The following is a 14,293-nucleotide window of genomic DNA, read 5'->3' on the forward strand; positions in this document are numbered from 1 at the left end:
TCATCGTTGCTTATAAAACTATTATGTTATTTAGTCAATTACTTTATATAATAAGCTGGTAGCCCATAAATTAATTGAAAGGTTATTTGGTTATGAATTTTAACTAGGAACTAGTTTATGTGAAGTTGTCCAGGTTTAACTTGATGGCCTTAAGGCCGATATGAGTCTGGGGATGGATAGTAGGCGTTTGAACATAATAATTGTAAAATTCCAAAAAAAATGGTGAAAAACTTTTTCAATTGAAAATGGTATTTGAAATTTAGAGTTGTGTTTGGACATAAATTGCAGTTTGGGTTGTTTTTTATGTTTTGTGAGCAATTTGAATGAAAATTTTGAAAAATAATTTTTGAAGTTTTTCAAATTTTCAAAAAAATTCAAAATGCATCTTCAAGTAAAAATTGAAAATTTTATGAACAAACACTGATTTCGAAAAAAAGTGAATTTTATTTTTGGAAAAAAAGAAAGAAATTTTTTTTATGTCCAAACGGGCTCTTAAATTATCAATCAACACATTCATTTTTCAGTAGTCAAATAAGACGATTTGATAGGGAACAAGAAACACTACAAGGAATTACACGATCTAACGAACAAAGCAAATGACGAAAATTACATTCTTAGTTCAGGCCTGTTCAAATGGGCTAACTTCAAGGCCCAATATCCTCCGAAGATCAGACTTACCTAATTAACCCCTTATTGGGCCATTAATGCAAGTATGACCCATTGTGTATTAGGTTAAACTAAATTAGCCAATAATCGTACTAGATTCCAAACCATAACTCTATAATCCTTTAATTTTAAAATACAATACATGAACTACATGAAATTGTTTATCATAGCTGAATTACATATGGATAGTTCACATGGAGCATTTCTGTCCACTGGCCACTCGTTTCTTCAGGCTTGCTCATGGTTTTGCAACCTATTATTGCCAACCACCTGACATATCAGATTAACCCATTATAAGTCACAAACAACCTCCATATTATAAGTTGATTACATAATTTCACACATAGATTATGCATGTTAACAAATTCTGAATCATATTGAACACTCAATGTTTTTCATGACGTATATTAAAATCATACTGAAATAGTTAGACTCGTGCACTAAAGGATTAATTAAATTTCATATTGGAATTAAACACATCATTACAATCAAACAAAGCATTCAAAATTCTATGAACATTATGTATATAGCAGAGATTAAAGGAATACCTAATGTGATGAATTACAACTGAGAAAAACCAAATAAAGGTAAGGAGATCAGGTAGTTGAAGCTCTACAACACAGATCCAGCAATAAACAGCATAATTGGACAGTGATTTGAGTCTGAATTGTTTTCTAAAACCAGAAAGTATAGAACAAACAACAGCAGTGGAAACAACTTGAGAAATCTCTTTTGAAAGCTAATTATCTTCTGTTTTTTGAGCCCTTTTTTGGCTTTCCATATCTGGTTTTTGAGCCCTTTTTTTGAACTTTTGAAAGTTGTTTCAGCTAGGTGAATGTGTGTGAGTGAATCTCCAGATTGTGAATGAGTATGAATGCCTATAGTGCGAGGATGGTCATCTATTTAAGCTGATTTTCAAAGCTGCTCTTCAAAAAATTTCTATTATTTTTAATCCTTTTTTCTTTTCTGTTTTTACTCTTCAAGTCCCTCCCCAGCAGACCCCTGCTGGTTTTTCTTTCCTAGAAGCTTCCTAGTGGTTAGTTATAAAGATTCTCTAAGTCTAATCCCCTTAATACCTTTTTTACCTCTGTTACTTTCTACTCTCAAAACTACAGACCTTTCACTTCTCTTTTTACCTTTCAACTCTATAGAAATCATGTGAGCCTGAACCTGGCTTCATTCTTAAAACAAACTACACTCCTAAGTCCAAAGTAAGCTAATCAAATCCTAGAAAGCCTGTGACTCACTAATTGATCCTCAAGAATAATATTCTTATACAAACACTAAAACAAAAGAAACTGTCGATTTAACAGGGAATTAAATCAATTAAATATTGTTTCAGTGATACCTAATCATGTGACTACTCAAACAACAATCGAAAATTCAATAGCTAACAGTTAATCACACTCAAAACAGATATGAATCAAATGATCAATTATTTGCTCCTGCTAAATTAAGCAGAGATGACTGGAGACAAACAAGTAGAAAGAAGAAAGGGAATGAGGGAAAAACATAGAAGAAGTAAAAGAAAAAGGAACAGAATATACATGCTGGAACTCAAAATGGATCGATAAAAGAATTCCAGCAACCTGGAGGAATTGTTACACAAGCACTAACCAGAGTTGCTTCATACTGGCCAGTGCTACATGCAACAATATCCCTTGCTAAGCCGGAGAAAATGACACCATGGCGATATGGGTGGGAACTGGCCGGTCAACCAGAGTTTGACTAGATTCCGATGGTCCTGAAACAAGATAAACTTACCATCAATCGACAACTCTCATTGAGAGTAGTCTATTGATGTTGGTATTAACCCCAAACAGTCCGAGATGTGAGGAAAAATGGAAAAGGGGATGAATTCAGGTTTGTGATTTCTTACATCTACTAAACGAATTGTTTGAGACGGATTTGAGGGAAACTGGTGGTGGATTTGGACCGAGGAGGGGCTGGGGATTGTACGGTTTGGGGTGGTTTGGAGGTGGCCCGCCGCTACCGCGATTTCCGGTGGGCGGTACGCGGCGGGGAAGGGTGGAGAGGAAATGAGGTATGAGAGAGAGGACTTGGGTGGGGGTAGGGGCTGTTCCGACACTTTAAAGAGAACGAATGGCCAGTTATCGCCCGTTGGATCAAACAACAACGGACGACCGAGATTAAGCTTGATCCAAAACTGTGTCGTTTGGCATATGGGGGATATTTGGACCGGATGAAGGTGTGGGCTTGGACGGGCATGAACCGAATTAAAGTAACTGGGCCGTCCGATTTGCTTGGCCCAGTTCGAATGGGTTATTTGCAGTCGTACCCTATATTTGTGCCACCTTTTAACTTGTACCCTATTTTTTAAAATTATTGATTTGGTAGCCATCTCACAAAAAATCTGTAATAATATGACAATTATACCCCTGACAAAAGATATAAAACGATCTTCTCCTCTCCTCTCAGCAACTTTATAAAAAAATTAGAAACTTGTCTAGATTCATCTTCAGAATCACACTTGCATGAAGTTGTTTTACCTTGAAGCTAAAACTTCATGTTAATATAGCATGAAGTTGTTTCATATTGAAACTAAAACTTCATGCTAATATAGCATGAAGTTGTTTCACATTGAAGTTAAAACTTCATGCTAATGCATGTTGAAGTTATTTATTATGCAGTCTATAGTTTTGCCATGAATTTTATCTGAAACTTCACTCTAAACATGTTGAAATTATTTAGTTCATTTGCTAAAATTTCAGACTAAACATGCTTAAGTTATTTAGTTCATTTGCTAAAACTTCAGACTAAACATGCTTAAGTTATTTAGTTCATTTGCTAAAATTTCAGACTAAACATGCTTAAGTTATTTAGTTCATTTGCTAAAACTTCAGACTAAACATGCTTAAGTTATTTAGTTCATTTGCTAAAACTTCAGACTAACATGCTTAAGTTATTTAGTTCATTTGCTAAAATTTCACACTAAACATGCTTAAGTTTTTATCTTGTAGTATGTGATTTTCTAATGAGTTTTTGCTAATGCATGTTGAAGTTATTTAGTTCATTTGCTAAAATTTCAGACTAAACATGCTTAAGTTATTTAGTTCATTTGCTAAAACTCTAGACTAAACATACTGAAATTTTTTAGTTCATTTGTTAAAACCTCAGACTAAACATGCTTAAGTTTCTGTCTTGCAGTATGTAATTTTTTAAAGAATTTTTGCTAATGCATGCTGAAATTATTTAGTTTATTTGCTAAAACTTCATACCAAAACATGCTGAAGTTTTGTAACTCAGTCTACAGTTTTGTCTTGAGTTTTATCTGAAATTTCAGTCTAAACAAGCTGAATTTTTTTAGTTTATTTTCTAAAACATCATTCTAAACATGCTTATGTTTTTGTCATGCAATTTGTCAATAGTCTTTTATTAAAGAAGGGCAAAATCGTCTTTTTAAAATACTTTTAATAAAAAATAGGTATGGATGCAAACGAAAAAATAAAACGGGTATAAGTTAAAAAGGGGCAACCAAATAGGGCGCCCCATGCAATTTTTACGTTCGAATGTGAAGCTTCTCTTATCAGATTTTTCAAAACCAGCTATTTGAAATTCTAATTTAGACCCAATTTTGCATAACTAATCTAGTTATCTATTTTATCTAATGATTGGCTAATTAACTAATTTAATTGAACCTAAAATTCAAAAATAAAAGCGAAGAAGACTAACGTTTATTTGTGATTTTATGTATTTTAATCATGGGTTTAATAATGTAATTAAATCCTAAAAATGCAATTAAAAATCTAAAAATACAATGAAAAAAATGACATTTTCTTGACAATATTATGATTTAACATTATTTCGAATTATGCAAATACAACCAAATTCCATGAAATGCAAACAAAGATATATAAAATCAAACAAAATAATATAAAAGCTATGTATTTGGCATTTTAGGAGTAGTTTTGTGCATGGAAAAAATTACTGTGCTCATAATAGATGTTCTTTTTCTTCTAAAATCCTTGAGTTTGACTTTAAATCTGACTCTAGATCCGGCTTATCCAATTGGATCTGCAAGGAAGGAGAGAGACATCACCGGGGAAAAGATTCGACCAGATTCGATGCTAGTTCTGATATTTTATTCTTTTTTGTGTGTGTTAGAGATTTTGGTGTTGAAATGAAGACAATGCTGGATATAAGGCATTTTTTAGTGTTAGTGTTCATAACTTGTGTTATACACACTTATACAAGGTTGAAGTGAGCTTAGCGTCTAAATGTTACCTGGTATGTTTCTAATGGAAGCAAAACCTGCACAAACAGATTCGAGGGTAGGAGTTGTTATTTTCATAAAATAATTCAAAGAATAACAACTTAGTATGAGTTAGATAAATTATAATAATGAAATGATATAGAATGAAAAAAGTGAACTTAGCCATATTTGAGAGCTGTAAGTAAAATGATGGCACTGGCATATTCTAATAGTATATTTTTGTTGGAGGGATACACATGAAAAGCAGATGAATTAGATATCATGGATTTACATCCCCGTCAAGCACATGAAGAGACGATCATCCTCCAAGGAATTTTGTAGTTGGCAATAATTAGATACTTAGGATCTTACATATGCAGCTTGATACTTTTCTAATGTTCTACTTAAGAGCAGTCACACTCTGCACAGAAAGCTACATTATCAAACATGTTTTTCATATATACTTTTGGACACTTTAATGACAATAAAAGTACAGTGTGGTTACAGATCTTATCTCCCCCAAACAAAACCAAGATCACATTATTAATACAGCTATTATTGAATTTCAAATTATAACTCATAGTAGTTCCATACTGAGTTGAAAAATAGATATTTGTATTTGAAATCTTATAGGTGTCACAAAATTTTAAACTATGATTCATGAGAATTACTGGACAACTAAAGGAACCATAAATATGTAATCAAAAGCTGAGTGGACGCGACAATGCAACCAAAATATTAACAAAATAAGAGGGCAAATATTCAAAGTTTTGAGTGAGAATCAAAGTTGAGTAAAGAAAAGAAAAGGACAAGGTGAATAAACATGTGATTTCATAATCAATGTTTTACAGTTTTATGCACGTTCCTAAGTAAAGAAAGATAGGAAATTCAACCTGAGAATCCAAGACAACAATAGCGGAGCAAACATCTGAGAATTCAGTATGATATCGAATTCCAGTCTCCCTCTTTCAACCCAAGTTATCAGAAATAAAATTCTGAAGCACAATAAAAAGAATGCATAGGGGGATAGTAAGAAGAGAAGATTCCAAGTTTTACTGTGCGATAATACTTCGGGGCATTAATTGTAACACCGTAATTATGGGAGAGAACTTATCTTTTGTGCTAATTCAGCAACATCATCATAAATTACATTTTACCATAAATTGTAAAGTGAATTACAGTTAACTCTTTGAATTGAATTATAAAAGAAGTTAGGCAGAATAACAGAAAGTTGATAAACCAATTGAGACCACGAGCAGGAAAATAAAATTAGTATGTCATGTTGGAATCTCTATTTGAATGATTCCATGACAACCCAAGCGATTATCTTACCGCCCTCTCTGCTTTGCTAGGTTTTGAAGATACCAAAAAATGCAAAACTCGATTTTACAATCAAATACATAGATACAACAACAAAATATGCAGAACAAATCAAATCAAGCATTAACACATAAAATAAAAGGGAAAAAGGAAAAATAGAACAAAGAGGACGAAAATAACAATCACAAAAGAAATAATTTCAAAATAGAATCGAAGAGGAAGATGCAGAAGAAGATCGCGATGGTACTTTTGGGACTCTCTGATCGGATTGAAGAAAAAAACATGGAAGACAAAGGGCCTATTGAAGGAAAGCAGATGAAAGAACTCTATAGAACGATAAAAATAGGAGTAAAAGCCATGTAATATAAACACGTAAGTGGTAATTAGAAAATTCGGAGCAAACCACTGTACACCCCTAATATATACTAGTTTCTCCTTACACATGTATGTCGAGTTATGAATTATATAATTTTATAAAATAATATCAAAATTATTAAGATAAAGCTTTAAGTAAACGATTAGACATGAAAGAATAAAGTACAAGGTTATATAAATAATCAATATGAATCATGTTATGTTGACTTTTTTGTCGAGGTCTGTTACTCCTAAACACACATGCAAGTATACGTAGTCGACAAGTAATATAGTATCACGATCTGAAATTATCACCTTCGGACCGTGATGGCGCCTAACATTTCACTTGCTAGACAAGTCAACGTTAGATTAATATTATCCATTTTTAAACCAATTTTTAAACAATCTTTAATTTATTAATAATCAAATAAACAAATGCGGAAGCAAAATTTAAAATATAGTGAATAATCCATAAAAATAATGGTGTCTAAATACCATCCCAGAATTAATGTCACAAGTATACGAGCTTCTAGAATTATACAAATAAATGTCTTAAATAAAATAAAGTTGTCTGAAAATAAACACACAGCTAGAGTAAAATAGATGGGGACTTCAGAACTATGAACGTTGTGCAGCTATACCTCAAGTCTCCTCTGAGTAGCTGAAATCCGAGTAAGTCTATGGTACGCCGTCGGGACCAACTCCAAAATATGCACAAGAAGTGCAGAGTGTAGTATCAGTACAACCGACCTCATGTGCTGGTAAGTGTTGAGCCCAACCTCGACGAAGTAGTGACGAGGCTAAGGCGGGTCACTTACATTACATGTACGCAATATTAGTAACAAAAACAATAATAGAAATAAATCAGGTAATTCATTTATAATAATTGAAGCCAACTCAGCAGTCATAATCAGTTGTCATTTCCATCAATTATGTTGCAGCGTGCAACCCGCTCTCACAATATATTCACATTCAATTTTGTTGCAGCGTGCAACCCACTCTCACAATATATTCATTTTTAATCAAGTCTGTTGCGACGTGCAACTCGATCCCCCAATATATATATGTATGTTGCCTTTTAAATAAGTTTGTTGCGGCGTGCAACCCGATCCTCCAATATAAACTTTTAATAAGTTTGTTGCGACGTGCAACCCGATCCTCCAATATAGACTTTTAATAAGTCTATTGCGACGTGCAACCCCGATCCTCTAATATAGACTTTTAACAAGTCTGTTGCGGCGTGCAACCTGATCCTCCAATATAGACTTTTAATAAGTCTGTTGCGGCGTGCAACCCGATCCTCCAATATATTCATTATAATCAATTTTGTTGCGGCGTGCAACCCGCTCCTCCAACATATTCATTTACCAATTCTTATAGAAAGAATTTCCCCAATAAATACATCAATTAATATAAAATTATAAGATAACAAGCGTACAATAATTATGACTTAATTATGAAACAAACAAAGACAAATAACAAATTATTATGGAAATCTCAAAGAAAATATACAATTTAATAATTAATATGTTAAATGTCAAATAACAATTAAGGCACATAATTCAAATAACATGTAACAATTAATGCAGGAATTCAAGAATTAATATTTGACAAAGAATAGGAGAGAAACAATTATTGTAATAATTAATTTATGATTTTAAAAATAATTTATGATTTTTCAAGTAAACATGCAAATAATTAATTTGACGACGTATAGACACTCGTCACCTTGCCTATACGTCGTTCACATACAATTCACATAACAAATAATTTAAGGGTTCTATTCCCTCAAGTCAAGGTTAACCACGACACTTACCTCGCTTTGCAAATTTCAATCAATTACTCAACCACAGCTTTTCCTTTTAAATTTGTCTCCAAAAGTTTCAAATCTATTCACAAACAATTCGATATATTCAATACGAATAATAGGAATTAATTCCATATGAATTTACTAATTTTTCAGATAAAAATCCAAAATTTATTAAAATATTCGACATTGGGACCCTACGTCTCAAATCCCGGAAAAACTCGCAAAATTCGAATACCCGTTTCGATACGAGTTCAACCATACAAAAATTGTCCAATTCCGATATCAAATGGATCTTCAAATCTTAACTTTTCGTTTTTGAAAGATTTTATAAAAATTCCAATTTCTTTCATCTAAATCCGAAATAAATGATGAATATAGACTTAGATTTATCAAATATAATCACTATATGATAAAGAACACTTACCCAATTCGAAATCGTGAAAAACTCTTTTGAAATCGCCCCTAAGCCGAGTTCTAATTGAGGTTTTGTGAAAAATGGGAAAATCCCGTTTTGGTTCTGTTTTAAGTCACAAGCGTCAGGCCTTCTTCGCGTTCGCGAAGGTCCTGTCGCGTTCGCGAAGGTCCTGTCGCGTTCGCGAAGGTCCTGTCGCGTTCGCAATGAGTAGCAGTCCGTGGCTTTCGCGTTCGCGAGTCCTCCTTCGCATTCGCGAAGGTTTTTCCCCCTTGGCCTTCGTTTTCGCGTGTCAGTGCTCGCGTTCGCGTAGAAGGGCAACTGACCCCTCCCCTGGGCCTCTAAAGCTTCGCGTTCGCGTTGAGCTGGTCGCGTTCGCGAAGGGTAAAGTCCCCATAGCTTCGCGTTCGCGGCCCAACCTTCGCGTTCGCGAAGAAGGAAAATTCAACCAGCCCAGTTTGCTCTTCGCATTCGCGAGAGTACATTCGCGAACGCGATGAAGGAAATACCAGAAGCCTGAAGTTGCAGAAAAAAGAGTTTTTCTAAGTTCAAAACATCTTGTGGCCTATCCGAAACTCACCCGAGCCCTCAGGGCTCCAAATCAAACATGCACACAAGTCTAAAAAATCATACGAACTTGCTCGCGCGATCAAATCGCCAAAATAACACCTAGAACTACGAAACGGACACCAAATCAAAGAAAATTTTTAAGAAAACTTTAAAACTTATATTTTTACAACCGGATGTCTGACTCATGCCAAATCAACTCTGATTCTCACCAAATTCGGCACACAGATCATAAATATTATAGTGGACCTATACCGCACTCCAGAACCAAAATACGGACCCGAGGTCAATAAATCCAATATCAGTAATTTCTTAAAAATCATTAAGCTTTCAAGCTTTTAATATTTTATCAAAATTTCATATCTCGGGCTAGGGACCTCGGAATTCGATTTCGGGCATACGCCCAAGTCCCAAATCACGATACGGACCTATCAAAATTGTCAAAATATTGATCCGAGTCTGTTTGCTCAAAATGTTGACTAAAGTCAACTCAATTGAGTTTTTAAAGCTCTATTTCACATTTTAATCCATTTTTCACACAAAAACTTTTCGGAAAATTGTACGGGCTACGTACGTAAGTCGAGGAATGATACATGGTATTTTTTGAGATCTTAGAACACAATATTACTTATTAAATTTAAAGATGATATTTTAGGTCATCACATATAGGATTGTAAGTACAAATATCGTACTCTCGGGGACTTGTGATTAACTATCAACTAAATTAAACTAAGACAATTAATCTACTCAAGCGATCTTTTAAAGTATAAATATTTAACTAAAATTAATCTAGAATAGTAAACTATGAAATTAAAGGAAACAAGTCTGCAATCTTAGAGATAAATTCAATGAGAGAAAATATTCTAGAGCTACGGGTTAGCTAACAATCCCGTTGAGTTTTTCACCTAAATCGTCTAATTAATTTATCTGGTTTATTGGTTGACTTGGTTAATATTGCTCGTAGCCTTCTCCCGAAGTACTACTCACATATTCAAACTAATCTAACACATATATTCTCATGGAATTAGAATTAACAAGAACGTATTAATAATTCTTGTATAGTAACCAAACAAAGCGATTAGGTATATTCCTATCCTAACCTCAAATTCGCCCCCCACTCAGAGTTAGGATCTTGCTCTATTCAATCTTATATGCAATCTATAATTCCATCTCCCGAGTTCAATCCTAGATTCGTGGATAGTATTCAATTGGTGATCAAGCAATCAAATAATTAAGTGCAAGATTGAATAAATAAATCAATATGGTAAAATAATAAGAACAATTCAAGCTTCAAACTACAACGTTCATGCAGCACCCAAAACTCTATAACTAATAAACTATAAGATTAAAAGAAGGCTAGAGAAGAAAAACTAGTTAGAAGCCCCCTCCAAGCGTGGTGTGTGTTCCCCCAAGTGAATTTTCCTTCAAAGTATATTTGATATTCTTCAAATTAAGTTTAGAACCCCTTTTATACTAGTTGGGACCGTATAGGGCCGAAATAACCTTGTCTCAAACGAAATAGGAAAAGTCCTCGCCCCCAACGTCCAGACCAGCCGCGGCGCTAGAGGCAGAATGTTTCACGCCAATTCCTTTCAATATTTACTTTGCTTTTCATCTCTTCATTTCTTGTCTTCCACTTGGAGTGACAAAACTCAAAGGTGTCCCCCCCATCTCATCCTTTTAAATTGTTTTATCTTTCTTTCTTTCTTTTCCTTCGGCTTCTAATTTAATTTTGCTCCAAATCTCTTCATCTTTTCACTGCTTTATTCCTACACAATTAAAACATAATATTAAGCACAAACATATAATTGATACTCAAAAGACGATTAAAAGTACTAGAATGTGAGGAAATAATGGTTAAATATATGCATTTTTGGCCGAATATCAACATCTCACGCTTAGACTCTTGCTCATCCTCAAGTAAGCATTAAAACCACTCTCAATAAATCAAGCATAGAAACACCACCACTTCGGTTGATACTAACCATTAGGCCCTATAACAACTCAAACCATTAGAGATACACTTCATGATCATCGTGCAAGATATACAAGTCACAAACAAACAACAAACTTCTAACCTCGTAACCTCATAGAGGGACTCTAACTCATCAAATTTAAGCTCGCTCACCTACTCTTTCAAATAAAGCTAATAACATCACTTATATATCATGAAACGAGTGCCCTCGCAAGAATAAATAGCCCATACAATCAAATCAAAGAATGAATATAATTTAATGACTTAGCATCAAAGAATAACTCTCGCACTCACAAATAATTCACATGTACGCACAAAGAACAATAGGCTTGCCCATTATATACATCTCTACTAATTAAGTATGCTCGAATAGAATCAAATAGGACTTTGAGTGGTTGTAATGTTGGCTAAGGGAAGAGTAGGAGAACTATATAATAATGACTTCTTCCCTAAACACTTTGCACTTTTAGACTTAATCACCCATTATTTTCATCTCTTAATTTTATTTTTCAACCCTCTCTTCATCGATTGTTTCACAGGTATTTCCCCCATATCAAGAACATTTAATTTATTTTTTTCAAAGCAATTTTTTTTTTCATTCTCTTGTTTTTTTTTCATGTCACATTCTTGTCAAGAGGGTCTTTTCATCACTTTTCAGCTATCGTTGGTCACCTTTTTTCACTTAACCATCCCTTTCTTCAAATTTATCAATTTATATCATAGTTTAAGCAACCATGCTCAAGGAAGCAGGGTGCAAAGACTAGGGATTCAACAAAAGGATCAAGACAAAAATACGGCTTCCAAACAAAAGGTTACAGGCTCAACAAGCTAACTAGTGGTACGATATCTAAAGAGACTAAAATTCATAAGACATATCAAAGAAAGCCTATTATCATCTTCTAAACAAAGCAACACTTTTATTTCACTTCAATAACGTGCATGGAAAGTTCTAGACTAAGATGCATTACATGGAATATATGTAAGAAATTCTCACCACACATGGCACTAGTATCAATCAAGATGGATCAATTGTACTCTAAGACAGACATGATCATAGCGAACGACAAAATAAGAATAAGTTATATACAGAGTCACAACCCTGAGCAAAGGTGTCGGAAAGTCTGTTATTTTATTCATTACTCAAGCACTTAGAGGAAAGTACTACTCAAGCTCGGGCCAAAATATGCTAGTATCAAACAGGTAATAAAAGTTTTTGTCGTCTCCCTTTTTTTTTCTCCTAAAAAATATCTAATCCTAAAAATAAAAAAGTTTATCCGGTTCAAGTTACATCTATTGGAAAAGAACCGATGCAAAAAGAAAAACCAAGGGGGATTATTACCTACCCAAAATTAACTAGAAACAAAAAGAAAATCTATTTGGATTTTTTAAAAATTATTGGACTTTAATCCCTCAAGAAAGTTGTCCATAAAATCTATCGTTGGAAAAAGTCCAAAATTTCTGCTTTTTAAATTTTTTATTTTTCGTTTTTATATGTTTTAAAAAATAAAATAAAAAACTACATTAAGAGAACATTGTTTTTACAACTAAGTTAGGATAACACAGAAAATCACCCAGACAATTTTCTCACCCACACTTAAAATTGTGCAATATCCTCAATGCACACTGAAAATAACAAGAGGTAAAAGAGACTCCCTGGTAGGCCAACGGCCGAAGTATTAGCAGCTCACGAGATGCTCACACTTTACCCAGGTATGATTCTTTGTGCGGGTACCTCACACTTAGTTTCAACCATCTGCTCGCTTTTGCACATGCCTATTGGCTTTGACTCCATGCCCCTACTCCTACAAAATACAAAAATAACACTACACCGATTACACACACACAAAAGAAGAAGAAAAACAAAAAAAAAAAGAAAGAATTGGGTTGCCTCCCAACAAGCGCTTGATTTAACGTCGCGACACGGTGCCATCACTTTCACCACTTTCTCTTCCACTTTGACGATATGAATCGCGCCCCCAATTTCGCATCAATTTTTCTATCACGTTCCTAGGGCGGTGGTGTGAATACAAAAGAACCAAGTAAACAATGTCGCATCTTACACTTCCTGACCTTTAAGTGAGAGATGTCGTTTTGTCTCTTTGGTATGGCAAATTTTAGGATATAAGCACTTTGTTCCTCATCTATTGACTCCTCCATATGCTCGAATGGATTAATTCCCATGTCACCAACCAAACACAATGTTGAAAAGTGTTTAGAATGAGGTCCAATACGCTCCAACTCCAAAACTACATTATTATTTACACAATATAATTGATACTCAAAAGACGATTAAAAGTACTAGAATGTGAGACAATAATAGTCAAATATATGCATTTTTGACCGAACATCAATGTAACAATTATTGAATATATATGTGAAATGATGCAAGAGATTTTTGTTTTAAAAAAAAAAATACAAAATGGTGTGCGCTACTATTTTTTAGGATTGAAATTTTTCCACATGGTGTAAATTGTTAAATAAAAATTCTACTCTCAAGAACAGTGCATACTCAAAAATTAAAGTTGTATTTTAAAATTTCTTCTAATACAAAACCCAACCCAATTAACAGAAATTAGAAGTTGGAATATAAGATTGAAGAAAACGGAAATGTCAATATATTTTCAACGTTAGAAGGAATGACGAAGAAGAATTTGACAGAATATTAGCTCAGAAGAATGACTTTTCTTGCTATCGGCTTAATAGAGGAAAAAACTTTTATATAAACGTATCTCTTGATTTTAAAGGGAGCCAACGGTTAAAGGAAAATTTTAAAAATTGGTTACAAATAGAAGCATCGCAACCCTTAGAAAATACACCTTCTTTATCAGTATTTTTATCATAATTAAATAATATTTATAATACATAACTAAAGGTAGCTAACCAAACATTAAAGCTTTGGAATGAAAGATTCTTTTTCATATTGTACCTAAATTCTTGTTGTTCTGTAATGGAGGCATATGAGACTTGTACTCTATC

The 14,293-nt window shown here is 33.7% G+C and overlaps 1 long non-coding RNA gene across 6 annotated transcripts; it reads right to left on the reverse strand.

Annotated features, from left to right (window-relative positions):
• Positions 1 to 562: 562 nt before the first annotated feature.
• On the reverse strand, positions 563 to 6,529 carry LOC138893280 (uncharacterized). 6 transcript variants are annotated; one of them, XR_011408376.1, is made up of 4 exons: positions 5,064 to 6,511; positions 4,912 to 4,938; positions 2,214 to 4,701; positions 563 to 936 (listed from the first exon to the last, which is right to left on the reverse strand). It is a non-coding gene; the product is annotated as an uncharacterized lncRNA (long non-coding RNA). The 6 variants fall into 6 exon arrangements; XR_011408377.1 differs by having other exon boundaries at positions 6,447 to 6,461; XR_011408374.1 differs by having other exon boundaries at positions 2,214 to 4,938; positions 5,064 to 6,512.
• Between the last annotated feature and the right edge of the window lie 7,764 nt (positions 6,530 to 14,293).

Source organism: Nicotiana tomentosiformis, chromosome 6 (assembly GCF_000390325.3).
Source record: "Nicotiana tomentosiformis chromosome 6, ASM39032v3, whole genome shotgun sequence".
NCBI lineage: Eukaryota > Viridiplantae > Streptophyta > Magnoliopsida > Solanales > Solanaceae > Nicotiana > Nicotiana tomentosiformis.